Source organism: Ambystoma mexicanum, chromosome 11 (assembly GCF_040938575.1).
Source record: "Ambystoma mexicanum isolate Mex_15411 chromosome 11, UKY_AmexF1_1, whole genome shotgun sequence".
In the NCBI taxonomy this organism is placed as follows: domain Eukaryota; kingdom Metazoa; phylum Chordata; class Amphibia; order Caudata; family Ambystomatidae; genus Ambystoma; species Ambystoma mexicanum.
Genome location: NC_090934.1, coordinates 412,516,000 through 412,536,337, shown reverse-complemented (window position 1 = coordinate 412,536,337; position 20,338 = coordinate 412,516,000). Strand labels below are relative to the sequence as shown.

Sequence of the window (20,338 nt, the reverse complement as noted above, 5' to 3'; positions counted from 1 at the left end):
AAAATAAAATTGTGGGCCTAGCATGTCAAGCTGTTGTGAGAATTTAGCTGGCAGGGTTTATCAGATTTATGGGAGTCTAGAGTGTGAAACCTTTGCAGGTGCGGTAGTTAAGCGAACTCGAATCGATGGGTATAAGATTGTGACGCTTAAACAAGTGCAGTTACGCGAATATTTTGAAACTGTCTTTGATGATTTTATGAGCTGTGGCTTGAATATATACTAGTAGGGTTTTATTTTAATGTGCCATACATTTTAACATAGCCCCTGAAGAAGTTTCAAGATGTATTCTGTGGCAGAGTAGCGAAACATGTAGGGCGTTCATAGTAGGGAAGTTATTTGAAACTAATTAGTTATTTGGTGCTATATTATCTCACTCAGTGATGTGTTTACAGTCCATGTTTACAAGCACAGGTACACTTTATTAGCACTGTGCACTTTATGGTCTCAGTACTGTAAAGTTGATTTTAAACTTTTGTACTTATGTGTAATGTCTGATGTGTGTGGCTAGTATATATATATATATATTTCGAAGGGATTGTGTCCTCCGACGTATTTCTTATCTTAGATAATTCGTCTCCGGCTTGCTGGCCTCGGAAATGTTTTCTCTGTACAGGGCGCTGCGCGTCGACGTCTGCCGAGTTGGTGTCGCTCGACAGCCACCATATCGGCGCCGACGTCACATGCCCATAAATAGCCACGCGCGGCGTCCGTTGCTCAGTTCTGTTTTTCCGCGCTTCGTGGGGCCTCGGAATATCGTTGCTCAGTTCAGTCAGGTAAACCTCTTACATTTCCTCGATAAAACCAACTCGTACTTGATGGCTTCCTCATCCGAACCGACGACTCTGCGGTCCGGCTTCAAAAAATGTTGAAACTGCAGAAAGGAAATGTCGCTAACGGATCCTCACAGGATCTGTTTGTGGTGCTTGGGAGCCGAGCACCATTGTTCGGAGTGTGAGGACTGCATGTCCATGAAGGCGAAAGCCTTGAAGGAGCGCAATGGGAAGCTCGAGAGAGGTAAGTCAGTCAAAACCTCCTCTAACGTTTCTTCGGCCGAGTCGAGGCATTCGTCTCCTCCCATTCTAGGTCTCGAAGTAGCTCCCACCACTCGTCGAGATCTAGACACTCAAAAAAGAGATGTCGAAAATCCCTTTCCTGGTCATCTTCTGTTTCCCCAGAAAGGGTCTCCTGTCCCACAAAACACAGCTCTCGGGCTGAGTGGGAGGAATTCAGGAAAAAGATGCTAAGCGTCTTCGAGAAAGCGGCCTCGACCCCCTCGAAGACAGCTGAGGGTGATACCCTGGGTGAAAAACCCAAAAAATCGAAACGCCGCGAGTCGTTGCACCCGGCGAAAGAGTCCACCCGAGAGCGCCACAGGCCATCGGGTAGGAAGGCAGCATCTTCGTCGTCGAAAGTCCCTGCGACTCATGGATCGGCGCCATCGACGCCGTTATCGAAGGTTTCTTCGACGCATCGGTCGATCGAATCGACGCCAACATTGACGCTGATAAAAGAAAAAACCACGGCTACCTCACAGCCAACGGTTATACCCAGAGCCTCCAGAACGACGCTGAGAACGTCGTCGACATCCTCGAGCAGGATCCCGATCCTCTTGAGTTCCTCAAGGCCTCTTCCAGTTTTCTCGACGCCTTTCTCGGCGCCTTCGAAGCCTTTTACATCGGCGTCAACGACATCGACCTTTTCTCGGCCAATAATGACAAGTTTGGCTCATTCTGCTTTAGAAATGGGTTTTACACCATTTCCGAGGTCCGAGTACCCCAGATTATCTTCAATCTATGAAGAAGGGGAGGATTCTGACCAAGAAAGACCCTTCGGGCTGCAGAGGACCACACCACCTGTTTCAGAGGATTTTACCTCTGAAGAAAGAAGGTTGAAAGACCTACAGGAATCCTTACATGAGGCAAGTGGGTTGGACACTTCCCCAGAAGTGGAATTTGTCAAACCAGACCCAGGAGAACATGCCGAAACCCCCTATAGGACCCTGATGGCAAGAATTATTGAATTCATGGGTTGGTCTGCGCCTTCACCTGTTTTTCAACAGGATGAACATACAGACATACTAGACAAAGGTCCACAGGAGGATCCTGTGGTCCCTTTCCATACAGCTTTACAAAGGAAGATTTCATCAAATTGGGAAACTCCTGAGGTTATCCGTGCAGTCAATAAAAAATTGTCAGCCAAGTATAGGGTAGCTGCGGCTGACCCTGAATATTTATCAAAACACCCGGCTCCAGAGATCCTGGTGGTTCAAGTGGCAACTTCATCAATCAGCAGATCCGCTTATCCTACTGTCCCACAGGACAGAGATGACAAAAGGTATGATTCTATGGCAAAAAAGTATTTTCTGCTTGCAGTATGGACAGTATGGAAGTCCATCAACGCCACTTGTACGCTCGCCAGGTTCAGTCACACACTGTGAGAGTGTGCTTCATCCGCGGCTGACTGCATACCGGAAGGAGATGAAAGGGAAGCCTTCCTTAACATCATTAAAGATGCCATGTGCGAATCTCTTCAAACTGGCATCGATTCCGCTGACAGTATCAGTAGGGCCATGGCGGCAAGTACTACAATCCGCAGGCATGCGTGGTTACGAAAGTCTGGCTTTGCTCCAGATGTACAGGTCAGACCTTTGAATATGCCCTTTGACGGCTCTTCTTTATTCGGTAAAAAGGCTGATGATAGTCTGGAAAAGTTGCAAACATCTAAAGCAGCAGCAAAATCTTTAGGAGCTGCAATCCGCCAAACTCCTTTTCGCCCCTCAGGAACCTCTGTGAGAGGAAAGTTCTTTCACTATTATTCCGCATTCGGGAAAGGCAGAGGACAGTCGGCTCAAAGAGGGCAAAGGAGATCCACCTGAGGTGGACGGGTCAAAAGTACTAAGGCCGCAGCAGCAGCAGGTGCCTCTTTACCCTTGGCATCTGTATCAGCCGCCCCCAAACCACTCTGAGGTCTTTCCACACAAAACACCTGTAGGGGGCAGGTTAACTCGCCATCTGACGGAATGGCAGGCTATTACGTCAGATGCTTGGGCATTGGAGACAGTTGCCCAAGGTTACTGCCTACCCTTTCTACGCACCCCTCAGAGTCATCCACCGGGGCACAGCTCTCTAAAAGTTCCAGATCCGCTCCTCTTGCAGGAAATTGTAGACCTGCTAGAGAAAGGTGCCATAGAACCGGTACCTGTAGCGGAGAGGAACAAGGGCTGGTACTCCCCCCCCCTACTTTCTCATACCAAAGGAGGACGGAGGACTGAGACCCATCTTGGGCTTACGAGAATTGAACAAGTTCCTCAGGAAGGACAAGTTCAAGATGGTAACTCTCTCTCAGATCCTTCAGGCCCTCCAGATCCAGGACTGGCTTGTATCTCTGGACCTCCAGGATGCTTATTTCCATGTTCCAATCCATCTCAAACACAGGAGATACCTGAGGTTCGCAATTGGCGGCTCTCATTATCAATTTCGAGCTCTGCCATTTGGGCTGATCTCCGCCCCGAGGGTCTTCACCAAGCAAATGTCGGTAGTGGCTGCAAGTCTAAGGAGGGAATGGATCCACGTCTATCCCTACCTGGACGATTGGCTGATCAGAGCTGTATCTTCTGAACAAGCTCAGATTCAGCTAGATTATGTCTGCCACTTCCTTCACAAACTCAGCTTCTCCCTCAATTTAAAGAAGTCACAGATGATACCATCACAGAGACTCCAGTTCATCGGAGCGGTCCTTGACACTTCCCGGGGAAAAGCCTCGCCACCAGAGGTGAGGGCTCAAGATATTCTGCAGATGGTCAACAAGTTCCAAAATGCCCAACGTCTCCCAGCCTTCGACTTTTTGAGGTTGCTAGGCCTCATGGCATCCTGCATTTTCCTTGTGCCAGAGACTCGCCTGAGAATGAGATCTCTCCAGTGGGCACTAAGAAGCCAGTGGTCACAATACTCAGGAAGAATGACAGATCTCCTCCGGATTCCGGACAAGGTAGCCCACGACCTTCAATGGTGGGCCTATCCAGAGAACATCTTGAAAGGAGAACTGTTTTGGCAACCATGGCCGGAGATAACAGTAGTCACAGACGCCTCACTCACGGGGTGGGGAGCCCATGCCAACGACTTGACCATCAGCGGTCGTTGGTCTCCATCGGAGTCCAGACTACACATCAACCTATTAGAGCTGAGAGCTATCAGACTAGCGCTGAAAGCTTTCCTGCCTTCAGTACAGGGGAGAAATGTCCTGATAATGACGGACAACACGGTAGCCATGCACTACCTCAACAAAAGAGGAGGTGTAGGGTTGCTGCCACTGTGCAGATAGGCAATGCAGCTCTGGTTTTGGGCAATTCAGGAAGGAATCTCTCTATCGGCAGTCCACCTAGCCAGAGAGAAGAACTTGACAGCGGATGCTCTGAGCAGGCAGAGCACAGTCTCCCACGAGTGGGAGCTGGCTCAGGAAGTCCTTCAAGAGATCTTCGCCCTTTGGGGAACCCCTCAGGTGGATCTGTTAGCCACCAGCACCAACAGGAAGTGTGATCTGTTCTGTTCAAGGGAATTTCCCCCAAGGGGAGCTCTAGGGGACGCGTTCATAGTGGATTGGGAGTTTCCACTCCTTTACGCGTTTCCACCAGTCCCTGTTATTCCTCAAATGATAAGGAGGTTGAGAAGATTCCGGAAAACCATGATCCTAATTGCCCAGGACTGGACCAGGAGAACGTGTTACCCGGACCTTCTGGATATGTCCACCTGCCCTCCAATCTGTCTTCCACTCAAAGAGAATCATCTCTCGCAGAAGGGAGGTCAGGTTCTCCATCCAGACATCAGAACCCTCAACCTTCACGCTTGGCTTCTGAAAGGTTGAGGTACAAGGATTGGGACCTTCCTGATGACGTCATGGAGGTGTTGCTTTCGGCCAGAAGGCCAGCAACAAAGTCTTTATACCGCTGCCGTTGGAACAAATTTTGCAGCTTCTGTAGAGAGGACAATATCGACCCTTTTTCATGTGGTACACCAACGGTGTTATCGTTTCTACTCTACCTGGCAAACTCAGTTCTTCAAGTTGGCACTGTAAAAGGCTATCTCGCAGCGCTATCAATCTTCAAGCGCACTGCGGAGGAACCATCGTATTTCAAACTACCCTTAGTAATACAATTTCTCAAGGGATTAACTAATGTTTATCCTCCAAGACCATTCCAAGTTCCCTTATGGGACTTAAATTTAGTCTTAAATTTCCTAATGGGTACTCCCTTCGAACCACTCCACTCTTGTTCGCTGAGATTTCTCACTCTTAAAACTGTCCTATTAGTAGCACTAACATCTGCTAGGAGGGTGAGCGAATTACAAGCTCTATCTTGTAAACCCCCCATACAATTTTCCATGAGGACAAATTTGTCCTACAGGTGAAGCCTAATTTCCTCCCAAAGGTGGTTTCTGAATTTCACATTACACAGAAGATTACCTTACCTTTGTTCTACCCTCCTCCCCATCCGGGGAAAGAGGAAGAAAGGCTACATAGGCTGGACCCAAGGCGAGCTCTAAGCTTTTACATCAGCAGACTGGCTAGGATTAGGCAAGCAGACCAACTGTAGGCTACTCAGGTCACAAGTTGGGACTACCCATAACAAAACAGACTATTTCCAGGTGGATTATTTTGGCCATTCTGGAATGTTACAAACTGGCAGGGAAAGACCCCCCCCCCCCCAGAATCTTAGGGCTCATTCAACCAGGGGTATTGCAGCCTCTTCGGCCCTCCAAAGAGGGGTACCGGTCCGAGACATATGTGCGGCTGCCACTTGGTCGTCCGCACATACATTCACAAGATTTTACAACCTGGATTCCTCCGCTAGTCAAGAGACAAGATTTGGCAAAGCCGTATTACATTCGGTTCACACGGCGGACGTCGACGCACAGCGCCCTCTACAGAGAAACATTTTCCGAGGCCTGCAAGCTGGAGACGAATTATCTAAGATAAGGAATACGTCGGAGGAACATCCGTTACCAGGTAAGAAGTAACTTGTTCTTTTTTTATATAGACCCTTTGTCTGGCGCATTTCCCTAGTTAGAAATTGTTGAATGGAAAATGTTACAAATTAATGCTGACTATTGAGTATATAGAAACTGTTAGGTCATACTTAAATGTCTATATGCATTAGCAACTAAGGAGGTTTTGGTATTTACATGTTAGTATACCAGGGAAAACCTACCCGCTGCTTTAACAAGTACTCTGGTGTGTCTCCGAATTGTCTTTGTGGTAGGAGAGTATGCCAGGCAAAGCCAAGAGGGTGAAGTTAACTACAGTGAATCTGAAAAGGAACCTGGCAGGGGAGTATACCAGGTGTTTTGCGATTCTGGTCCCTGCACCCACATTTTATCAAGAAACTATATGAAAGAACTTGGCTGGGGTGTATAGCAGTTGTTGTGCGAGACAGAGTATTCCAAGGAAGATCCATGCCCTTGGGACATTTGGATTACATTGAATGTGAGATCTACTAAGGGAAGGGAGGCACTTTCTCAGGAATACGTTGCAACTGCAAGAGGGGAGTTATCCTCTTGAGCTACAAATAATTTGGTTATTCTTTTGTCCCCTTTTTTTTTGGTGAAAAGAAACCTGGAGAAGGGAGAGAGTCCCTGAAACTGTGAACATTATTCATTTGGAAATGTTGGATTCATGCCTTTTTGTGCACTTTGCAAGTTAGTGACATTTCACTTGGCACCTTAAAGTTAGTTTTAGAGTGCAAAGGCTAGCATAAGAGTTTGGAGACAGGACATTTTTGCTTTGGGCATCTTGACACACGGCAGGCCCTTAGTGTTTTGGTTGAGGTAGAGAAATACCTCTTGGGTTAGGGACAGTGAGGCATTTTCCAACCGCATTTTCATTTAATAAAGGTTTATGGCAAACACTGTGAGTCTTCTGTGTCCGCATCTCATTCCTGGTTCATCACAGTGACTAAGGCATTTTTTAAGTCCTACTCTTGGTCATTTTGTTTTAGGCCCACCCTTTACTTTGTGGGAACCATTAGGCTGACCTAAAATGGGCTTTGTGCACACATGGGTTCACTCTTCACCGAGCACTGCATTCTCTGTTGTGGTTTGTACTGGTTTAGACTGGTTCCCGGCCCCACTAGTAGAGCAGGGTTTGCACAAATAGAAGTCTTGGGTGAACCACAATAGAGGTGGCCTGCAACACTCCACAACTCCAGGACCAAGGGGGGATGCCAGTTATAGACAAATTGTATGGGTGGAGGATCTCAGTGTTCAGCAGTTTTTAGTGCCAGGCAGATTGCTAGGGACCAAGACATTTCTGTCTGATTGATGTGTGATTTAGAGGACTGCACGTATGTGAATGTGTATGTCTGTGCATTTCTCAATTCTGCTGTCTTCTTACCTGACTTGCTGGAGGAGTTGCACGAAGCTGGGTTGCTGAATTTTAGCATCAGGTTTAGCCATTTTAGCTGAGCCCTGAGAGTTTTATCTCTTGCTCCAGTTTTTTGACTACTGGCTGCGATTCCGGGGCTGTTCCTTGTTGTCCTCTTGATCCTCCTCGCTAGATGGACTGGTTGTCTTATGCTAGGATTATTTCTGGGACGTTTGAACAGTCTTCCCATTTTGTCCTTGAGGATCTAGCGCCTCGTGGTAGGAAGCCTCTGTTGTTTGAAAGGGTCCTGAGAGACCACTTTCCTGCATTTTCATCTGAGCTATCTTGGATCGCTTAACTATTTCCCCCATTGTGGGACACTTCTGTTGGCTGGCATGCCACATGTGACCTTTGCACTGTTTATTCTGCTCATTTGGGTTCCCAAGCCTTCCTGCTGCTTTCTTTTTTGGTTTCCGCTCTGGGTGGCGGCTACAATGCTGTGAAGGCTGCACATTCTTCTTCTGGGTTCTCTGGGTCATTGGTGGTATACGGTGCAAATTCCTGGCTACTGGATCCTGTGACTTGTATTCACCAAGTTGTTTAGCCGTTCTTGAGTCATTGGATTCTTGGGTTATTCTTTGGATTGCCCCTCGGAGGTTCCCTGGGTCCAGGAGTTGTGGAGTGTTGCAGGCATCCTCCATTGGGGTTCGTCCATGACTTGGATTTGTGCAAATCCTGCTCTACTCCCTCTCTTTTCTGGTTGTCTGAGACTGGAGCTCTGAAAGGGGGGTTACCTTTGGCATCCCCTGGGGTAGGCTGTTGCCTTTTATGCACCTGTGGGGTAAAGCAAGTACTTGCTTGACTTCATAATATAACCATAGTTCTGCCTGTTGGATTTGTCCCATTGATTGCTATGGAGATCGTTTCACCTATTCTGAAAACTCCCCTGTGCGGACTAATATGCTGCTATAAAATTGTATTGTAGTATTGTTTATAGTTGTGGTTACATTATTACAATGCTTTTCTAGAGGTGTAATTTTACTATATTCGTTTTGTACCGGAAGTCTAAGCCGACTGGTACCGTTCTGGGGATTGTTGGAAAAGTGTTAACCCTCCTTTCTCCCACTACTTACTGTATCAAGTATATGGTCTACATATCCATTAATCATGTTTCTTTGGAATGTTCTTACGTAAATGTTGATCTTAGGGTGAATACTCTGGAAGGATGCTTTTGGCGTCGTTTTCTCTGTCTTTCTAATGCAACCCCGATATAAGCAATCCGTATCGAGCTCGACTTTACCTCCTCTGAACACCATTATCCGGATGAATAAAGGGAAACTATTCATTAAAATAATATGGGATCATTCACGAACAGTTTTATATATGCCGAGAGAGGAAATGTTAAGGGGTAGGTGTAGTTCCCTGAATTAGTTTAGAAAGTGCAACAACATTTTTTTGGATGTAATAGCTTGGACCCCCGATTGGTCTGAATGTCTCGGACCATTGCTAGCTTCATTCACTGAGAAAGCTTTGGAATGGGACTGGGCACGGAACCATGACTGTATCGGGAGGTTAAGCTCGCTGCACAACTATTGTAGGTGCTTTTTTTCCTTATCGGGAAGCTCAAAGATATATTTATCAATTTCCCTGTCCTGAGGCTACATCTTTATTGCCTATGATTAGGCATGACCACAAGCCTCTTATCTCCACATAGTTTGATACTGTGTAAACAGACTCCTGGTCATCAGTCATTCATGTCAAAAACCAATGTAGGCTGTCTCAGCAGTAAAAGACAGGCATGCCTAGGCTCATGTGATTATCAACGTGATTAAACGTACATTGTCAGCAATTGAAAGTTCTCGGACTTGGAGACACAATTCTGACGCATTGCACTGAAGTATAAACTTGACACAGGGGTTATCATTTTAATGCATTTAATATGATCCCCTATCTTCTGAAGCTTTAACAAGCTAAAGCAAAAGCGGATATAACATAGTATCACACCTATTAATTTTTCATATAAACAAAGAGCATGTTTGAATGGGTAAATAATAGAACAGTTGGTGTTTAGTTTAAAAGCATGGGTAGCCTGTAGCTCTCACTAAGCTGCTCTGCACTACACACCTTTAGTCTCCATGCACACCGGGAGCATCCATGTGTCACTCATGTTTAGAGAGAGGTTTACTTCAAGGTAAACTGCTCTTTCTGGGATTTGCAGCTCTGTTTAAATGGATCTTGCTGTCTCGCTCTTCTTCTTCTTCTTCTTCTGCTGCTGGTACTCTGCTCTCCCAAGCCCCTCTGGCTTGAATGGACTGGCACGTCCCCACCCTCTACCTATCGTGCTGGGCCTTAGATTGATTAACCAAAAGAGATGGCTGCCCATGCACATGTGGATTTGCCATATCCGCTTTTCTAACAATCGTGTCACTTTGTCTATCTGAAGTGAAGTTCTGTAACCTCACAGCATCATGTTCTTCTTCAGGCTATTTTAGCAAGCTTTCTGTTATCAAGGGATATCTTTTTCACTTGTTACCAAGTGCTTCTCATTGTAATCTATGGGCCTTAACTCTGTGAACATGAAAGAAGCTTCTGGCCCAGAGACACAATGTATCAATGGCAAGACGAACATCACATTGGCTCCCGGTTGAGTCAAGAATCTGGTTTCGCCTACTTGTAATAAATCAGAAATGTAGGCAGGTTAAAATGCCTGTTTACCTTCAGTATCTTTTAGTTAACAAAACCCATGGAAGATAGTTCAGATCTAGCAATCAGGACCTTCTAATGATCCCTATGTGTAGGACTGTGAAGGTTTCAAAGGGAGCCTTTTACGTTGCTGCTCCTAGGGCCTGGAATGACCCGCATGTGGAATTAAGGGGCATTGAATCAACTGATGTCTTAAAAAGAAAATTGAAGACATTGTTGTTTGCCTAAGACGATCTGCTATTTTATTATTACTCCTGTCTGACCTGCCCTTTGAGTGTAGCTCTTTGTGTTGTATTGCGCCCTTAAGCCTGCGGGTCCATGGCCTACGCATTATAAATTCATAAAATGTAAAAAATGTAAATGTTCTCTATTGTTGGCGTCCACTGTCAATTTCCTGTTCTTGCATACTTATCAGGTGGCTACTAACTGTGTAATTGTATAGGCTGCTAACTGACAGTTTTGTGGTCGGTAGGCCTGCCAGGGCAGGAAACTCAACATTTCCTGGTCCTTGGCTGAGCTGCAGGACTTACGAACACTTGTCCCTCACGTGTTTAGGTTACAGAGCTGAGGTGATGCACTGATGCAAAATAATAGTGCACATGTTGTTGTATGCCTCATTAAATTCTATATTGAAATTTCAAGGGGATTGGGTCCTCCGACGTATTCCATATCTATGACAGTAATCACCACAGCTGTGCTGCTTCGGAAAATCTTCGGCGTCGATACGCCGCCCTCGAGGACCTCCTCTGATGGCCGACGTCATTGGATGTTATAAGTAGGACTCACGACGCCCGTAGCCTCAGTTTCGCTTCGGGAATCTCAGCGCGCCTCGACTCTTGGAGTTTCTGTTGCTTTCTCGGTTCTTCGAAACCTGTTTGTTAAATATTTCTTCGTGAAGATGTCTACCTCGTCTTCCACACCACGTCCGGGCTTTAAGAAGTGCGGGGACTGTGGGTCCAAGATGTCGGTCACGGACTCGCACAACACATGCCTTTGGTGCCTCGGGGAGGCCCATGACACGGATAACTCTGTCGACTGCCAGTCGCTCACGTCGAAAGCCTTGTGGGAGCGCAAAAAGAAGTTATCGGTAGGTAAGGTATCCAAGCCCGGAAGTCGAGGTCTGCAGGGCTTTCGACGGACAACTCGAGGGGCGACTCTCTGCGTCGTCGTCGGAAGTCCAGTGGGTCTCGGTCCCAGAGTCGGTCTCGCTACTCCTGTGCCTCTTCGAGGCACTCCCAGAAGTGCCGTCATCGGTCGCCTTCCCCGTCCTCATCCGAGGCCTCCGCCCGTCGGTGGGTCGCTTACCCCACCAAGCATGCGACACCGGAGGAATGGGCTTCCTTTGGGAAGAAAATGTTGGCGATTCTTGAATCGCAGGGCACTGGTCCGTCCGCGCCTCCGAGTGGGGTCGGTTGTGATCAGCCGCGAGACGCCGCTCGCACGCCTTCGGGCTCGGGTGGTCGTCACGATTCGAGGGAAAGGTCCCCCTCGGACAAGGGGAATCGTTCTCGCCATGCCCGGTCCAGGTCCCGGTCCTCGACGCGCCCGAGACTGCGTGAACCTCTGCAGTCTTCGAGGAAGACATCGACGCCTGTGGCGCCGAGGTCGTCGACGGACTCTCTCGAGGCTCCAACTCCGAGGAAGCCGTCGGCGCCCAGGATGTCGAGGGACACGCTCGGGGCTCCGCCTTCGAGGCCTGTGTCATCGACACCGATTCTCCCGGCGCCAATTCACTCGACGCCTTTTGAGGGTGTGTCGACGGGGGTACCCCGTGGCTCGGAGGAACCACCTAGAAAGGCTCTGGCCAAGGTCAAGCATGGCTTTGGTTCCAGTTCTGTGCCTTCTTACCGCCATCCGGAGTTCATTTCAGAGGTGGATGAGGGCTCTGATGATGGCATGGTGCCTGACACAGTGCCTAACGAGATTATCTTTGGCCATAGCCAGTTTGAGGACCTGAGGCAGTCCCTGCATGATGCTAGTGGGCTGGACACCTCTCCGGAGGTGGAGTTTTGTAGGCCTGAGCCTGGCTGTCATGCCGATTCTTCGTACCGGCGCCTTATGTCACGGGTCACCGAGTACTTAGGATGGTCTGCTCCCCAAGGGGAGTTTGTTCAGGATGACCTTACGGATATCCTCGACATTGGTCCACCAACTGACCCGGTACTGCCGTTTCATATGGCTCTACAGAGGAGGGTGGCGGCGGCTTGGACTGCTCCGGAGAGTCTCCCGGCAGTGAGCAGGTCTTTGCGGCGAAAATACCGCCCAGCCAGTAGTGACCCCTGCTACTTGTCCAAGCACCTTACTCTGGAGAGTTTGGTGGTGCAGGCGGCTATGGCCCCGGCAAAGCAGGTGTCGTACCCTACCATCCCTCCTGATGGGGATGACAAGCGTTTTGACGGCTGGGCGAAAAAAGTGTTTTCTGCAGGGGGTATGGCGCTTCAGGCGGCCAACTCCATTTGTGCCTTGTCTCGTTTCACGCACACTCTGTGGAACTGTTTTTCCTTGGCGGCTGAACATATTCCCGAAGGGGATGAACGGGATGGTTTCCTTGCCATGGTTCAGGATGGGCAGGCAGAACTCAAAAGCTGCAGCAAAGTCGTTGAGCGTTGCAGTTCGCCAACCTCCGCCTTTTCGTCCTAGGGGACAGCAATGGAGGGGAGGTTCCTTTCATTATTACTCATCCATTGGTAAAGCGAGAGGAGCTGCCAGTCAAAGGGGCCACCGTATGAGTGCCAGAGGTGGTAAATGAGGTACTCGAGGTGCCACGGCCGCTCGGGCTGTTGCCTCTTTGTCCTCAGGCAACGTCACAGCCGCTTCAGCTCAGTCATGAGGCCATGTCCCATGGTTCGCCGGTTGGGGGAAGGCTGGCGGAGCATCTTGCAGAGTGGCACGCCATTACTTCAGATGTGTGGGTTCTGGAGATCACAACCCACGGCTACTGTCTTCCTTTCCGGCAGAGGCCTCAAGACAATTCACCGGGGAATCTCTCTTTGAAGAGTCTGGATCCGCTCCTTGCGCAGGAAATTCAATCCCTGCTGGAGAAAGGCACCATAGAACTGGTGCCTGTAGCGGAGAGGAACAAGGGATGGTATTCCCCTTATTTTTTGATTTCCAAGAAAGACGGGGGATTGAGACCCATCATGGACTTGCGCGGTTTGAACAAACTCCTCACGAAGGACAAGTTCAAGATGGTTACTCTTTCTCAAGTCCTCCAGGCCCTTCAACTTCAGGACTGGTTGGTGTCTCTCGACCTCAAGGACGCTTATTTTCATGTGCCGATCCATCCAAAGCCCAAGAAATACCTGAGGTTTGCGATTGGCGACTCGCACTTTCAGTTTCGGGTCCTGCCGTTCGGATTGACCTCCGCCCCGAGGGTCTTCACCAAGCTCATGGTAGTGGTGGCAGCGCACCTCAGGAAAGGGGGGATTCACGTCTACCCCCTACCTGGACGATTGGTTGATCAGGGTGCACTCTCCCGAGCAAGTCCTGGATCATCTGTCAGTCACCTGCCACTCCCTCCACAAGCTGGGCTTCTCCCTCAACTTAAAGAAGTCCCATTTGACACCAACTCAGAGGCTCCAGTACATCGGAGCAGTGCTCGACACGTCCCTGGTGTAGTGTTTTCCTCCCTAGGTGAGGGCTCATCACATTCAGCAGATGGTGCACAAGTTTCAACTTGCCCAGATTCTCCCAGCGTTCAAGCTCTTGAGACTGCTCGGCCTCATGGCATCCTGCATTCTTCTGGTGCCAGAGGCCAGGTTGCGGATGAGATCTTTGCAATGGGCACTCAGGCTCCAGTGGTCTCAGTCCTCCGGCAGGATGTCGAACCCCGTTCAGGTGCCGTCTTCGGTCGCCCGGGACCTTCTGTGGTGGGCCGACAAAGGCAATCTGATGAGGGGGGCTCCATTTTGGCTGCCCTCGCCGGAGGTGACGATCGTGACGGACGCATTCCTCACAGGATGTGGAGCTCATGCCAACGAGTTGACAGTCAGCGGTCGTTGGTCTCCGTCTGAGTCCAGACTCCATATCAATCTGTTGGAGCTGAGGGCTGTCAGGCTAGCCCTGAAGGCTTTTCTGCCGACTGTGCGAGGAAAGAATGTCCTGATCCTGACGGACAACACAGTGGCCATGCACTACCTCAACAAAAAGGGGGGGCAGGGTCACTTCCTCTGTGTAGGGAGGCGATGCAGCTCTGGTTCTGGGCAATCCAGCAGGAAGTTTCGATCTCGGCAATTCATCTGGCAGGAGACGAAAACGAGACGGCGGACGCTCTGAGCAGGCAGAGCGCGATCTCTCACGAGTGGGAGTTGGCTCAGGAGATTCTCCTGGAGATCTTCGCCCTTTGGGGGACCCCTCAAGTGGATCTCTTTGCCTCCCAATGTCAACCGGAAGTGCGAGAGGTTCTGCTCACGGGAATTTCCTCCAAACTGAGCTTTAGGAGACGCGTTCGTGGTGGAGTGGTCATTCCCATTGCTGTACGCGTTTCCTCCAGTGCCGTCATCCCGTAAGTACTGCAGAGGTTACGGAGGTTCGGTTTCCGGATGATCCTCATTGCTCCGGCGTGGGCCCGGAGGAAGTGGTACCCGGACCTTCTCGACTTGTCCATCTGCCCTCCACGTCATCTTCCCTACCGAGACGATCGGCTCTCACGGGAGGGGGGGGTCAGGTTCTCCATCCAGATGTCAGGTCCCTCAACCTTCACGCTTGGTTTCTGAAAGGTTGAGGTGTAAGGATTGGGACCTCCCTGAAGACATGATGGAGGTGTTGCTCTCGGCCAGACGGCCAGCAACAAAGTCCTTGTACCGTTGCTGTTGGCGTAAGTACCGCAACTGGTGCAGGGTTAAGAATGTGGATCCTTTTCTCATGTGACATTCCTGTAGTTCTGTGTTTTTTGCTTTCTTTGGCCCACAGGGGCCTGCAAGTGGGTACCGTTAAAGGTTACCTGGCGGTGCTGTCAAATTTAAGCGCTCGTCTGAAGAGTGTTCCTATTTTAAAATTCCTTTAATTTCTCAGTTTCTGAAAGGACTCACTAATGTGTTCCCTCCATCGCCTTTCCAGGTGCCCGGTTGGGATTTGAACCTTGTTCTCAAGCTTCTGGTGGGTGCTCCGTTTGAGCCTTTGCATACATGCCCTTTGAGACTGTTAACTCTTAAAACTGTATTTTTAGTTGCGGTCACTTTGTTAAGCCACCCTTCACTGTGTTTCATAAGGACAGGGTTGTCCTTAGAGTTTGTCTTCCTTTTCTTCCGAAGGTGGTATCGAAATTTCATTTAGGCCAGAAGGTTGTTCTTCCGGCATTTTATCCTCCTCCACATCCTGGTAAGGAGGAGGAGAGGCTCCATAGGCTTGATACTAGGAGAGCGTTAAGCTTTTATATTTCACGCATGTCCCGGGCCAGAGTGGACGATCAGCTCTTCATTGGTTACGCTGGAAAGCGTTTGGGACAGGCTGTGACGAAACAGACTTTGTCTCGCTGGATTATTTTGGCCATCTCTGAGTGTTGCCGCTTGGCGGGTAAGGACCCACGGGTCGGCTTACGGGCCCATTCTACCAGGGGTATGGCTGCCTCTACTGCCCTGCCGAGGGGTGTTCCTATTCAAAACATCTGTGATGCAGCCACCTGATCTTCGGTACATACTTTTGTACGTCACTATTCCCTCGATTCCATCCGGGGGCAGGATCTGGCCTTTGGCAAGGCGGTCCTTTACTCCGCAATTTGATTGGGCATTCTAAATTTCTGTTTTCTAAAATTCTTTTCCCACCTCCTTGCATTGGTACTGCTTTGGGAGTCTCTCATAGATATGGAATAAGTCGGAGGACCCAATCCCCTCGAAGAACAAGTTACTCTCTAACCTGGTAACGTTCTTTCGATGGGATGGTCCGACGACGTATTCCATATCGCTCCCTCCCTACCTTCCCCGCTACAGAATTTCTTATGCGATTGCAGCTTACGTTTCCGCAAGGCTTTGTGTGTCAGACTGGCAGAAGACTGGTGGCGCACGTTCTGGGAAAAAAATACAACTGAGGCTATGGCCGTCGTGCATCCTACTTATAACATCCAGTGACGTCGGCCGTCGGAGTTTTTCGAGGGCAGCGTATCGATGTCATCGACGCAGGACGCAGACGCCGAAGATTTTCCGAAGCAGCACAGCTGTGGTGATTACTGTCATAGATATGGAATACGTCGTCGGACCATCCCATCGAAAGAACGTTACCAGGTTAGAGAGTAACTTGTTCTGTCCCATGAACACCTTTGTGGCTACATGTTGTATGATCTTATAAAAAGCTGTCTTAAATTAGTCTGAGCTCATGTTAGCTAGACACATTTTTTTGCAGATGTGACTAAATGCTCTTCCAGTAATGGCTGTTTAAGGGGGCATGGATGAACATTCTGAAGGAGAAGCGTGTCTTTCGTTTGTGTAGAATTGAGGGTACAATCGAATCTTTGAGACATGATTTAACTTTATGCAGTTCTATGATTGCTTGTTATCAGAAATATTTTATGCATGTTGTCGATGTTTTAACTGAAATATAGGCGGAGGTATTTTGGTTAAGCGGCCTCTCTGGCTCCAGTTTGACTGGGGCCGTGGCCCTAGTTAACGTTTGGCAAGCTTTTCAATGAAAGTAAACAGTTTAGATACAATTTGGTGAGCTGTTAATGGTGATTTGAGGTATGAATTTATTTATTGACAAAATATATTGTTTATTATTTGTAGGTATCAATGCTGAGGATTTTACAATGTATATTTTGTTTTACTCTTGATAAATTTGTGAAAAGTTTAAATGAAACCAACACAATAAAATAAATGTAATAAATTATCTTTTTACTATGTAGTAGAGGTTGTGAGTATTTGCAGTGACTACTCAAGTGTTGAGTTTACCACCACGTTATAGTCGTACCTTTAGTGCAGTCTCTCTAATCACACTTTTTCTTAATGGTTCTCCTGCAGTCAGGAGCCTGAAGCCTCTTTTCTCCCTCGTCACAGATCACACCAAGTATGGAATGCAACTAGGGTATTGCGGTCGAGCAGGTGCTCTGCATAACCAGTGTCTTGTAGCTGGAGAGCATGAAGCAGACCTTTGGACACTGGTAGTTCAGAAGCAGTGCCCAGACTCTGATTAGAAATTCCTCGCATTATTTTATTAAAGAAAAAGGGAACGCCTGTCTTTTCCTCCTATTCTACAAGGCTTCCCTACCTAACAAAATTAGCTAAGGTGCTAGTCAGTTGTCAGTGGATGTCTATAAATGAAGAACCGTCCACTGTCCAACTCAGAACTAGTGGTGGGGTCAGATTGGTCAAACAACTTGAAGAAGCCACCTCCCTTCTCATGAGGTTTTTTGATTTGACTTTCAATCACTCTTCAATAAACGATCTTCAAATCTCATGCAGTCACTCTGATCAGTTTATACAGTTCATGTAGAAAAGTGTTGACTTTGTGCTTCTTTTCCTTGTTTTCCTTATGATTGATCCTTCTCTCTTTCTCTTGGTTACTTTGCCAACAATTACTGTTCCCCTCGGCACGATATCTTAATAGTTACATTTCCTTGAACCTTCAATTCTCATGTTTCTGTAGCGCCTTCCCAGCATTTGTTTTCTTATCACATTTCTCTTGTATGACTGACTCTTGTCTGTCTTTTGAGCCGTCTTGGTCTGACGAATACTCTACTAGATATTTTCCAGTATGCTTGTCTTTCAGACTTCCTTTCACTACTTGAAGATTCTCATTCGCTGTTAATATATCTTCTTTACTCTCGTGACTGCGATGAGTAGGAGCAGTCCAATAATGATTTTCATTCACTCATAAGAAGAGTGAATGACAATCATTAGTGGAATTGTCCTACTAGTCCCAGTCACAAGGATAAAGATATAATAAATCTTTATCCTTGTGACTGGGACTAGTAGGACAATTCCAGTAAAGATTTTCATTCACTCCTCTTATGGTTTTGCTCTCGTGACTGTGACGAGTAGGAGCAGTCCAATAATAAATTTCATTAGCTCGTATTATATCTTTAGTCTTGTGGCTGGGTTCCCTGCTACCTTCCGTGGTGTGGGTGAACGTCGCCTTTCCTCCGTTAATGGCATCTCACAAATATTGATCGGTCTATCTCTTTGCTTTTTCCTGATTGGTGGTTTTGTATTTTGGTATTTCCACTATTCTTGACCCCGCCCCATGGAGATCATCTTGGCATTGTTGGTTGGACTCCTGGTCTACCACAGAGTCCCTGTGATCACGCCATCACTCAGTGCTTCGCTCTCTCTGGTCTCTTAAGGACGCTGTGCGTCCGTTGTTCTTCCTGCTTGGTTGTTTGCTACCGACTGTAGCCCTTCTGCCAGCCACGGCTTTGCTCGACTACAGAATGCTGCACGTGCTGTCTCTGCTGTTCGCATTCAGCTTTGTCTCACTTTGAATCCTAAGTACTATATTTTGGATTCCCCAGACTCCTCCCCTCTCTGGGATGACTTAGCTGGAAGGCTTCCCCTGCGTAAGAATCCAGTCCTTCCTCTCTCTCTGCTTGGTTCTCCCTTCCTCCATAAGGCCTCTTCTTTGCCCCAGCAAAAATGGAATTTTACTAGGAAATGTTCTGTTTCAGGATGGTAATAACCGAATGGCAGACATACTGGTGTCAATTTGAAGGGTCTTCTAGGGAGTGCCTCCTGAGAATGGGAGTCGTTGTCCCCAAAGGGGAGTCCCACCTGATGAGGTCCTGCTTGCCTCTACCCCTAGGGAATGGTATTGCATAGCAGGCTCACCTCCCTTGCCTCACAGGGGGGGGGGGGGGCTTTCGTTTGGGGAGAAGGGACGTCACAACAGTCAACTGGAAGGTGTACCAAGTGCATGATTTCCCTTTTGTAGCAGCTAATGGAAAAGGCAACTTAATCTCATTGACTTGTCATCCAGTGTAAATTATTAAGTGCTGTGAATGATGTGCGGAACATGTAACATGTGGTTTAATGTTGAACATTCAGCCTGACATTGCACTGGCATGGTCAGGCTGAATGTTCTTCAATATTAAACCACATATTACGTTTTCATTGGCAAAGCGCATGATACTAGTACAATTTTGTTATACAATACCAAGAAGGAATTGCAGCGTTATAGACTCTGCAGAGGCGCGGTTCTGCTTACTCCATAAGAACCAAAGGACTGCCTATCTGGGGGGTGTGAGGTGTAACAGCCAACCAGGATGAGAGACTGTGAATCCAGGGAAGCATGAAGGAGACGCAGAGAAGGGCAAGACTGAGCCGATAGCAGTCCGCTCCTGGAGTATAGAGGACAATGGGACTCCTTTGCTCAATGGCATCAAGACGGTAGCAGGAGGCTGGCAAACGGTGCTGCGAACGCAAGAAGTGGTGTTCATAGTGTTGCTCCAAGGGCTGGGCAGGAGATCCGCGAGGTGAAGGCACCGAGACATGGAGGTGCCTGCGCAATACACAGAGTAGAAGAGAAACTCAAGGAAGAACCGGCCATGTATCCCTGGAACACAGAAGGCAACGGGAGAGGTGTAGGGACCGGTAGGGACTGAAAGGTACAGGAGGCAGAAACCCTGTAAAAATATGCGAGCAGGACTATCTTCCTTGTGTCAGTACTTGGCAGGCGAGGCAGCTAAGGAGACTTAAAAAGAAGGGGAGAGAAACCCGGTTCGGGGACCCTAACCATAAGAGTAGTCTTCCTTGTGGCAGTTCGTGGCAGGGAAGTGAACCAAGTGGGACAAACCAAAGAAGGAGAGAAGCCAGGGTTGACGACTCTCATAACACTAAATTGGGTTTTGTAAATGTGAAACCTAATGAGGAGAAGACCAGGGGAAGGGAGTCATTCCACCTGGTAACGCGGATCAAGAGGAAGCCCAACAGTCCTGGGGAACAGTCATTACCCCAAGCTAATTTGAGACTGAGTTCAAGCGCCAGGAGAAGGAAGGCATTTTCCTGGCCCACCAAAGACCATAACCCAGGAGAAGGGAGGCATTCTCCTGGGTTCAGAACAGTGCTGCTTAATTCCATAGTTTATAGCGTAAGGGCTAGAAGTAGGGTTTTCTTGACACAGGCGGACCTCCGGACAGTCACCTTAGATCTTTGCTTGAGGCATGGAACCCCCTTTTAGGAATAGGGACAGATTGGTTTTCTCTTCCTTTAGTTACTAATACAAGTCTTTAACTGCAAACATGCCACCTACGTGTCAGTCCTTCTTCTGCACCCTTATAATTATTAGAAGAGGATTATGACAGGAGATGTTGGTACACAAGTATTGGGAAGGTGCCATTTGTTTTTTTTAAATTAGGTTT

At 48.1% G+C, this 20,338-nt stretch overlaps 1 protein-coding gene across 9 annotated transcripts in view; it reads left to right on the top strand.

Annotated features, from left to right (window-relative positions):
• The window catches only part of ATG13 (autophagy related 13), a 1,946,514-nt gene that overhangs the window by 308,537 nt on the left and 1,617,639 nt on the right, over positions 1-20,338 (top strand). The gene's annotated exons all lie outside the window — the stretch shown is intronic.